General features: G+C 33.4%; 1 long non-coding RNA gene across 2 annotated transcripts in view; it reads right to left on the bottom strand.

Annotated features, from left to right (window-relative positions):
• Positions 1–11,800, bottom strand: part of LOC121105398 — a 47,044-nt gene that overhangs the window by 19,009 nt on the left and 16,235 nt on the right. The window contains exon 3 of one of the 2 annotated variants that reach the window (XR_005837858.1): positions 10,948–11,074. The exons of the other annotated variant lie outside the window; for it this stretch is intronic. This is a non-coding gene — a long non-coding RNA (uncharacterized LOC121105398). Of the gene's footprint in view, positions 1–10,947; positions 11,075–11,800 lie in introns of those variants that run through there. 2 annotated transcript variants of the gene reach the window in all.

Genomic DNA, 11,800 nt, shown 5'->3' with positions numbered 1-11,800 from the left:
GAATTTTCAACAGCAAAAATGGAAATAAGAGGAAAGGGAATGATGCATGTGCTATGTTGACAGAAAATGAATCAAGCTAAAACTCAATACCCAGGCAGGTTTCCCAAGTATGAGGGAAAAAATATGTATTTTTCAAAAAAAAAAAAACAAAACCTGAGAGAAATTGGCATTTTCATTCAATAAGGAAATAGTATTGTTTAAATCTTCTTAAGATTGTCCAACTCGGATCTCTTTGGTCGCTTGATGTTTGTCAGAAGTATGCTAAAATTTCCTCAAATGATATGTTTATTTCTCTTTCCGGGTACACATATCATTTATCTTTATTATATTTTGAAGTTATAGTAAAAGATTATATTAGGGGCGCCTGGGTGGCTCAGTCGGCTGAGAGTCTGACTCTTGGTTTCAGCTGGGGTTGTGATCTCAGGGTGGTGAGATCCAGCCCTGTGTTGGGCTCTGTGCTCAGAAGATTCTCTTTCTCCCTCTCCCTTTGCCCCTCTCCCTGCTCATGCCCTCTGTCTAAAATGAATAAATAAATCTTTTAAAAAAGATTACATTAAGTTGTGATATATTACTATCAAATTGAAACTTTTATTAAGAAACCTACCTTAAATACTACATTTTGCACAGTGTATTTTGTCAGATATTAGAAGCTATGATTGCTTTAATTTGTGTGCATGATATATTTTCATCTCTTATTTTCAAACATTTCATACTTATCTATTAAATGTGGCTTTTGTAAATGGCATATAACATTTATTTTTTTAAATGTGCTAATTTTTATCTCTTTACTGGAACATTTAGAGAGTTCACATTATTAAGGATATATTTTTCTCTCTTTTTTTTTAAAGATATTATTTATTTGTCAGAGAGAGAGAGTGTGAGCACAAGCAGGGGGAGTGGCAGGCAGAGGGAGAAACAGGCTCCCTGCCAAGCAAGAAACCTGAAGTGGGACTCAATTCCAGGACCCTGGGATCATGACCTGAGCCGAAGGCAGACACTTAACTGACTAAGCCACCCAGGTGTCCCAGATGTATTTTCTTTTTCATCAATATCATAATTTTGTGCTTTCTCTTTGTCCTATTTATTCTTGGGCTTTCCCCGCTCTTTTCTAGCTTCTGTATTTATTTATTTTTCTCTATCTATGTTTTTTCCCTAATTTTTGAGGTTATATTTTCTACCGTATCAGCATTTACTCTAGAATTTAATGAATGTGTACTCTATTATCAGTGTCTGAAATTACTCATTATCTTTACACTCTTCCAAAACTATATAAGACCCTAGAACAGTCTATGGTCTCCCAAATTATATACTTTTGCTATGAAGTTTAAATCTATTGATCAAAGATGAGGGCCGGGGCCCCTGTGGTCACTGTGGTGTGAATATATCAGAGCATACTTTAGCTGAAAATAAAACACCTTATTCTTTCCAATGATAAAAATAAATGATATTCAACAGTCACACAAAAATGGAAAACCACATATATAAACTGAGAATCTACCAACTTAGTCACTTAAATATTATTATATTACAATCTTAAGTTACTAGGTTAGGCACGTATTATTGTATTAGAAACACATGTGTAAAAACATTTATTTTTCTACAAAATATAATATAAAATCATATTATGAAATACTTTGTGACTTTTCACCACTTAATATATTTTGGAATATTATCCATATCAGCATTTGAAGAACTCTCTTATTTATATTTAATGACTGTATAAGCTTTACTGTAGGAAGACATTATAATTCATTTAATTATTTAATTTATTGATAAATTATTCCTTTTACTTTTTTAAACAAAACATTCATTGGTCACTTGAAAAATTATAAAGTTATGAAAAATTATGTTACTAGTTACATTGAGGAGACAAGGTTGTATCATTTTCATTTTCTATAGGATACATTCTAATATCTTTTCAATTATTTATGATGAGCATGGATACTTATAACTATAAAAAAGATATTTCCAAAAATCAGTATCCATTACAATCCCATTCAAATACAATATATCACTTATTTATATAAATGTTTTAGTCTTTATTGTTTATTCATTCTTTTTAAAAAATATGGCAGAGAAGAAATAAGTATGGTTAAGATAATTTTAAACATTATCTTTGGAAATAAAGATGTGCTTCATTATGCATAGAAGAATAGCAAATTTAATCTATAGGGACTGGATTACATTGTCTTTTATTTTAAGTGGAGAAAGTAGTTTACATATTAAAGTTATCATAAACATCCTGTCTGATGATGCAATATTGAGATCTGTTTTCTGGATTCTGTCTCATTCAAACCCTCTGCTCATCATCTGACCCGTGCAATCTGATCTAAACTATGGAACAAGACACATCGGCACTGTCCAGTCCCTGTCTTGATCTTCCTCCTTCTTCGGTGGAATTTCATGAAATAAATACAGGTAAAATCAGATATTGCCATTAAGTAGTCCCTTTATTTAGTGAGAAAATAATATTATAAACAACAAAGTTCATAGCCAGATACTTTTAGAGGAGTTGAAAATCTTTTCTCTGTATGAATCAATTTAAGATTTTCCAGTTGAGGAGGATTTAAATTTCAGACAATCATCATTTGATAAGTAAATATTTACAATGCGGTTAGAGTTAATATTATTTAGAAAAATGTTACTGACTTGGTGGCTGAGTTCTACTTCACTTGTACTGAAGGAGTACATGCAATATATTGCTAAGAGAATTTATCTACCTAACGAGAATCAGACGATTTTTTTTCATGCTCTTTTAATTAAGATTAAATTCAACTGTAGGAACGGGGAAAATAGGCAGTGCTCAGTGCCTTAAATTAAGTTTTATATTTCTACTCTTGCTTCTGCAACCAGCGTTACTCTTAGTGCTACTGCCCATTATTTTCTTACAATACTATTCACTGCCACTATTACTACTTCTAAAATAATGACTTATTACATGATTTTTCCTCATATACTTTTGTACATGATTGTTTCAAACACTATGCTATCGACTTTACATACATTTAATTAATCTCCACAATATATCTATGAATTAGTATTATCTTTACTTTATAAAGAAACTAAGAATTAAAAAAGAAAAAGAATTGTCATATTTCACAAAGCAGCTATGTGATTGAGCAAATTTTAATACCTTCTCATAAGCATAAAATGAGGTAATTTTTGTTTATAATTTTTAGCATGCTTTTCAATTGTATGTTTATGTATCAGATATGTATATACATGTACATATATTAATTACATATAAATAGTTGTTTTGCATTTTTCTTACATATTTTCTAGACTTTTGTGACGAAAGTGTAACTTACTCAGCAATCAAAGTTCATAGCTCTTCAAATATTGAAAAGAGAAAAACAACTAGGAGTTTGAAGACGAACGGTAAAAAAAACATTTAAAATTCTAGATTTCCCTTTTTTTTAAAAAAGATTTTATTTATTTATTTGACAGAGATAGAGACAGCCAGCGAGAGAGGGAACACAAGCAGGGGGAGTGGAGAGGAAGAAGCAGGCTCACAGTGGAGGAGCCTGATGTGGGGCTCGATCCCACAATGCCAGGATCACACCCTGAGCCGAAGGCAGACGCTTAACCTCTGTGCCACCCAGGCGCCCCTAGATTTCCCTTTTTTACTTGAATATTTTAATGAACCAATCATAAAAACAAATACTCCTGGGCGAAACTCTGAATTGGAGTTCATCTCTCATATCAACACCATTTAAATGGTTATAGTGACATGAAGGGCTGTATTAACAGCCAACGGCAATGAACCACTGATGGCCACATGGCTTAGAATAATGTACCATAGCCATAGAATAATAATTTAAAAAATGTTTCATATATACCTTCTCAGTCTGATATTTTAACCTTGCAAAGTGTCCCTTTTATAGCATTTCTATTTTTAAAAAATGAAGCTTGTGAGGTATCTTATCAAAACTGTCACAGAATGTCGGTCTGGGCCAACAGCTAATGCAGGAATTTTATTCTTAACCTAGCTCTACTATAAAAAGAAAGAAGTCATTTTTTAAAAATCCCTAGTAGGATTTCTGAAGTACTCATTTGTAGACTTCAAAAGACTTCTTTAGTAGGGCAACTCACTGGTCCATAATCCATTCCTACATAAAAATATTCATATATTCTCTGGCTGTATCCAAATCTGCAAAATAAGTTTGGGAGTTCCCCTTTCAGGCTGGGGTATATTTTTCCACAATTCAGTGCTCTCATAACCTTAGATTTCAGTCCAGTTGAAGTGAGTTGAATATTCTCGTCCAAAATTCTTTCTAATCCCAACTACAGAATCTTTTTTTTTAAATAATAATATTTTTTATTATATTATGTTAGTCACCATACAGTACATCCCTGGTTTTTGATGTAAAGCTCGATGATTCATTAGTTGCGTATAACACCCAGTGCACCATGCAATACGTGCCCTCCCTACCACCCATCACCAGCCTATCCCATTCCCCCACCACCCCTCCCCTTGTTTCCATTGATCATCATACGAGCTCACTTTTCTCTCTTTGGACAGAGTCTCCATGGCGCCTTGTTGCAATAATGCTTGCCTTCCTTTATCTTATTTTTCTGGGACTAGCTGCGATTATGACAGCTAAGGGTAAGTATTTTTTTTAGAACTATGTCATTAATTTGTTTTAAATTACTAGAATATAATTTTTAAAGGTCTTTACATTGATTGCAAGAATTTCCTGAAGGTATTTTCTTACATTATCTATTTTAATTATATGAGTATTTTATCAATTCAGTGATTTGTTGAATTATCAATAGCAAAGGCCCAAGTGATCTTATCAAAGATGTCAGTGAATGTTGGGTATTTGAATAAAAGTGGAAAATAATAGCAGCACTCTATATTTTGCCATATTATAATGACATTCAATTCACCAAATGTAATGTAATAAAACGTGAAAACAGTTACAGAATTTATCTGTCAGGGCAGGTAAAAATGAACTATAAGGGCATCAAATCAAGTAATTTGAAAAAGAGAATTTAACAGAGGAAAGAAAAGATGGTGGGTAGGTATTAATCAAAAAAATAAATAATAAAGCAAAATGCTAATGATAGTGGACTGAGCCTACACATTGCTCAAACTCAATATGTCATTACACTATAAAAAAATATTTAGCTTTTAAAAGAATAAATCTATAACACAGTACTATTAGCAGGCCAGAAATGTGAAAAATTCCATCAAACGTAGAAAGTAAGATAAATAAGATTTATAAGTCAGAGAAAACAGCATCTCAAAACACATAGCAAATAAATTAATTTTAAAAACATAATTACATTTAAAGCAATTATAGTCTCAAAGTGAATTATTAGAGAATAAAGCAGAATATATAATTTTTAATAATAAACATAAAAAACTTGTTTAAATGTATGATTTCCTGCAAAGACACATGATAAAAAGGCTCAAGGTAATGTTGAAAAATTGAATAAAATAACTATGTTCTATAGACAAATATATTCTGTATTCTGTAGATAAATAATCAGTGATATACCTCCGAGTAGATACCTGACTGATAACTTTTAAAGGATGAATCTGAAAATATCTTAATAAGTAATCTGACTCCTAGATAAACTGTTTATAAACTAACATAAAAGAAAAGTGCCACCCAGATCAGGAAGAAAAGCATAGCATTATTCCAAATTATATCCATACACAGGAAAATAATTTAGGACAACACCCCTGACAAACATAGAAGCAAAAATCCTACATACAAGAGCTAACATAATCCACTATTATACTAGAAGGATACTATGCAATAATCAAATTCTGGTTAAAATCAGAGATGGGTTTATACATTTATCATGCAATTTGTGATATTGAGGAGAAAAAGAAATACCTACAAGTAGAAGGAAATCTGTTTAACTTGTTTTGTAAGAATCAAATAGCATCTTTCATAGCAAAAATTTAGACTCATTTTCAATAGAATCAGGAAGACAAGGATGACTGATAGAACTACTATCCTTCAACATTTCTTTGGATGTCCTGGCAAGAAAAAGCAAACATACAGAAAAACCTATTTAGGGGCGCCTGGGTGGCTCAGTCATTAAGCATCTGCCTTCGGCTCAGGGCGTGATCCCAGAGTTCTGGGACCGAGCCCCACATCAGGCTCTTCTGCTGGGAACCTGCTTCTTCCTCTCCCACTCCCCCTGCCTCTGTTCCCTCTCTCACTGGCTGTCTCTCTCTCTGTCAAATAAATAAAATCTTAAAAAAAGAAAAAGAAAAAACTATTTAGATATAATACAAATATTACAAATTACTGAAATTACCTGAAGATGATGTGCATTCTTACCCAGATATGACAAGACATCTATTTGCATCGACATGGATAGAACTGGAGGGGATTATGCTGTGAAGTAAGTCTAGCAGAGAAAGACAATTATCATATGGTTTCACTCCTATGTGGAACATAAGCAATAGCACAGAGGACCACAGGGGAAGGGAGGGAAATCTGACGGGGAAGAAATCACAGAGGGAGATGAACCATGAGAGACTATGGACCTCAGGAAACAAACTGAGGGTTTCAGAGGGGAGGGAGGTGGGGAAATGGGGTAACAGGGTGTTGGGTACTAAGGAGGGCACATGTTGTGATAAGCACTGGGTGTTATACACAACTAATTAATCGTTGAAAACTACATAAAAAACTAGTGATGTACTACTATACAGTGGCAACCAAACATAAAAAAAAAGAAAAAATCAGCATAAAAGAACACTTCAATAAGGAAGCCAGATACAAAGTTAATGTAGTGTTACTATATACAAGCGAGGACTAAGGTCCAATATCTAGGTCCTCATTTTCAGTCTCTTACTAACATTTCTTCTGAGATATCTTAAAAACAACTAGCACACTATATTTCCAAACAGACTATCTTCCCAACCTGGATCCCTACCAACATCAAGGAAAAAATCAGATATTTTAATATTATTGTCTTTCTTGGTGCTTGATGTCTAATGAAACAAACCTAGGAGTCATCTCTGTTTCTAACTGCCACAAATTATCTCAACTTAGTGAATTAATACACTTCTCTACAATTGCATTATTACCCATTTAATCCAAGGCAATCTCCTTCTCCCTCATTTTCTCTCTCTCTCCCTCCATTTCTCTCTCTCTCCCTTCCTCTCTCTTTCTACTCTCCAAGCCTCCAAGTGATCTAATTACATTCACTCACGACTTCTAATCAATTTCCAGAGTAGCCTCTGCAAAATATAAATTTTATAAACTCACCATACTTTTACTGTTAGCTTCTTAATACTCTAAATTCAGTATAATCTAAAAATCCTTAACGTGGTTTATAAAGTCCTTTCTTATTCGGTCCATGGATCTCTACCCCGGCTAGTACCATGTACTTTCTCACTCTCTAGGCTCCAGCCACAGTTGCTGTCTTTTAGTTCATTGAATGACTCATTATTAAAGTTACCATGGTAAAGACAAGGATAATTAAAAAAAAAAAAAGACAAAGATAATTTTAAGAATGCGGTAGATGCTGTTGATAATTACTCTGGGACGACGAGCATGAATCAGGACTTCTCTGGGAAGATTGATGTGAATTGTAACTTTTTCCAGGATCCCGGCTACAGAGCACATGCATTAACTGTTCCTTTTACCCTATGCACCCTTACTTATACTGATTTTTGGAGTAACTAAATCCTAGAGTAATCAATTGTCACAGAAAATAAATTTTCCTTTATAATTTTATAAGTAAGCTAGCTTTCTCTAGTATAGTATCTTATGTACCACCATTTGTAGCATCTTTCATAGTCTTAGCTGTATATCTGTGTGGCTATTTATTCAATGTCTGTCTTTCCCACTGGATTGGTAGCTCCATTAGAACACAGCTCATGTCTGTATTTGCTCTACATTTTATCCTTTGCTTCCAAATACTGTGTTAACACCTTATAGGTACTTAGTGAATATTTTTAATTAAAAAAATTCATATACCTAATAATGTATATGAGATTATAATACTTTATTAAAAGGCATAAAGAAAGACATTAATGAATTGAGTATATACTAAATTTTCCTTGGTAGGAAGATTAATAGTGTGAAGATGATAATAGTCTTCTAAATTCATCTAAGATTTATATGATTCCAATGCAAGTATATTTTCATAGTAAATAAATTAATTAAAATTATACATAGAAGTAAAAATGTGTGAAATTAACACAACAAAAATTGAAATATACTGACAAGAGAGGTAGGGATCTAGCCTTGTCGGATATCAAAATAGTCTATAAAGCTATTAAGCTATAAGAAACATTATAGCACTGGTATAAAATAAATAAATCAAAGTAAGAAAAAGCAACCTAATAATAAAATCACATGCATGCTCATACCTATGGCATATATATATTTAGTATATAATACAGTAGGCTCTTCAAAATGACAGATATTTAACAATAGGCTTGGGTTAATACATGGACAGTGAATACTCTCATACACATTTTTTTCTCATACGCATTTGATGTATGAAATTATCAAGCTTATTTTTTAAAAAATAAGGATGAAGTATACATGCATACATACAAACACATACACACATATAAATTCACGCAAAGAAATCAGAAAGACATACAATAATCTGTTAATGTGGAAACAATGATTAATATGAAAGCAAGCAATAGCCTGTTAATATGGAAGATGGAAGTATTAAAGTGTATTTAGGCATGTAAATAATTTGAAAACAATCAGAATGATATACACAAAGCTATTTACAGTAATTGTCTTTGCTGAAGGTAGTGGTATTGTAGGGACTATGAAAGGTACTCTTTCTGCTCCTTAGAGTGGATACACTTACTTCTTTTGTAAAATAAACAAATTCATGTATTACTTATGTAAAAGAGAAAATAATTTAAAAACAAAAACATTATATTCTAGAAATGAAGAAGTATTTGGGTATGACAGACATAGGGTAGTAAATATCAAAATAAAGTATAACTAGGATTCTGATGGGTATTCATCTAAGATATTGTACTTGTTAAAGCCTGTATTTTTATAATAATTTTTTATTATATTATGTTAGTTACCATACAGTACATCCCTAGTTTTTGATGTAGTGTTCCATGATTCATTACTTGCATATAACACCCAGTGCACCATGCAGTACGTGCCCTCCTTAATACCCATCACCGGCCTATCCCATTCCCCCACCCCCCTCCCCTCTGAAGCCCTCAGTTTGTTTCCCAGAGTCCATAGTCTCTCATGGTTCATTCCCCCTTCTGTTTACCCCCCCTTCACTCTTCCCTTCCTTCTCCTACCGATCTTCCTAGTTCTCTTGTTCCATAAATGAGAGAAACCATATGATAATTTTCTTTCTCTGCTTGACTTATTTTACTTAGCATTATCTCCTCCAGTCCCGTCCATGTTGCTGCAAATGTTGGGTAATCGTTCTTTCTGATGGTTAATATTCCATTGTATATATGGACCACATCTTCTTAATCCAGTCATCTGTTGAAGGGCATCTTGGCTCCTTCCACGATTTAGCTATTGTGGACAATGCTGCTATGAACATTGGGGTGCATATGGCCCTTCTCTTTACTACGTCTGTATCTTTGGGGTAAACACCCAGTAGTGCAATGGCTGGATCATAGGGTAGCTCAGTTTTTAACTTTTTAAGGGACCTCCACACTGTTTTCCAAAGTGGCTATACCAACTTGCATTCCCACCAACAGTGTAAGAGGGATCCCCTTTCTCCACATCCTCTCCAACATTTGTTGTTTCCTGCCTGTTTTAAAATTATCACTAAGTATAGAAGACTATTTTATTGTGAGGTCCAAGCTGTGCTTTGTAACAATTACACATACTATTTTGATCAGCATATCCTGGAAAAGTTATGAAACATCAATATAATTTAGGTATGGAATACTAACTTGTGACTGAAATAAATAAAATAAATTGGTGAAATATCCTAAAAAACACAGCTTTTTCTTCTGTTTTATTGTGAGAAGAGAGAAGCAGTTGAACCAGCAGAAGTATTTCCCTGTGTCAAATAGCTAATCTTATCTGTGAATTACCAATCAGAAGGAAGATCTTCCTTGATATTTAGGCTTTAGTATATCAATAAACCAGGCATGAATAAACATGTGGCAGAAACAGAGGGGCAACTTTGTAAAGGAACAAGAATGCAATTGGTAGAAAATTTATTTAAGTGTGGCTTGCTCTTTCAATTAATAAGATTTAGCTTAATTATTTGGCTTCTCATTTTAAACAAGAAAGAAAAGTTGTAGGTCTGTATTCAACTAACATCACATCAGTGACTAGCAGGATCCTTCACAGGAGAATATGTTTAAAATATGTAATAATTCTGGGCACCTGAGTGGCTCAGTCGTTAGGAGTCTGCCTTCAGCTCAGGGTGTGATCCCAGGGTCCCCTCGGGCTCCTCTGCTGGGAGCCTGCTTCTTCCTCTCACACTCCCCTTGCTTGTGTTCCCTCTCTCGCTGGCTGTCTCTCTCTCTGTCAGATAAATAAAATCTTAAAAAATAAATAAAATAAATAAAATAAAATATGTAATAATCCAGTTTAGGAAACAAATATGAAAGATGCAAGTTTGAGGGAATGGAAAGTTGATGATGATACTTTCTTCTTTAACCATTAAATTGGCATAGGAAAAATACTTTAATCGTCTAAGTGGTCTGATGAGGGAATGACCCAGCCATATTTATTACATTGATTCCCATATGTCCAGAAATGCATTTGGGACTCAAGCTGGAGTAATATGGTCCAGACAACTTAAAGTCATGGTAACATGGGTCTGCACCTGACTAAGTTGAAGCCCCATATCCAGCAAATTTCATGTTTTTGTGATTGGACTGGAATCAAATCGTGGTAAAGCAATCATGCAGGAAGATTTTCTCTATAATTTGTGTGAAGTCTCCAAAATCTGTTAGAAGAAACCATAAGCCATTCACACTAAAATAAATTTAAACTAGGAATGTTCCATTCACTCTTATTTTTATTATTATTTTTTTAAATTCAAGCGTGCCCGATCCTTCAAAATAAAACAAAGCACATCAATGTGAAATGATGTGGGTTAAAGGTTTCATTTCTGAAGATAGTTCAAAATGGAGCTGTGAAGAAAAATGATACAATTTTGTAAACTTTTCGTTTTAGTGCATTTGAATTTTAGCATATAAACAATTGCTAGTTTCTGCAGATGGTTGAAAAGGTAGCCTAACTCAAGCTGTGCACTGGCGGTGGAAACTCTAGAGGCGTTTTGAAGAAAATAGTGACAAGGAAGCACTAAAGGTAGAGATAGAAACAGTGTAGAATATTATAATAGCTCGATACAAAAATAATGAAAATCTGAGTAGGAAAAAGATTACAGTACGGTGAAAAAGGGAACAGATATATGAAGCAATGTAGTGATAAAATAAATAGTACTTTGTGGCTGATTGGACATGTGCTATGTCACAGGTGTTTGCTTCAAATACAGCTTAGGTCATTATGTGCTGACTGTCCAGGTTTACTAACCGCTTAGAATGGCATCAATCAGATGTAGAAACTTAGAATGATCAAAGCACCAGTCATTAACTCATAAGTATGTGCCATAAGGAAAAGTTCATACTTGAAGAGCAGTTACTTGCCAATGATAATTTACAATTCATTCCCCAGTTAATAATAAAAAATGAATGGATAAGTTGTACTGAAGAAATGTTAGATTTTTATTTTATTTGCAACACTGTTTGAAAATAAGAGTCTTAAAATATATTTTCCTTTGCAAATTTTATGAATTTCAGTTCGTTGTCTAGAAAGGATTCTGATGACAGAGGAAAGCGCGATGCAAAATGGCACTA

Source organism: Ursus maritimus, unplaced genomic scaffold, assembly GCF_017311325.1.
Source record: "Ursus maritimus isolate PB19 unplaced genomic scaffold, ASM1731132v1 scaffold_26, whole genome shotgun sequence".
NCBI classification, from domain to species: Eukaryota; Metazoa; Chordata; class Mammalia; order Carnivora; family Ursidae; genus Ursus; species Ursus maritimus.
This window is presented reverse-complemented; position numbering and strand designations above follow the sequence as displayed.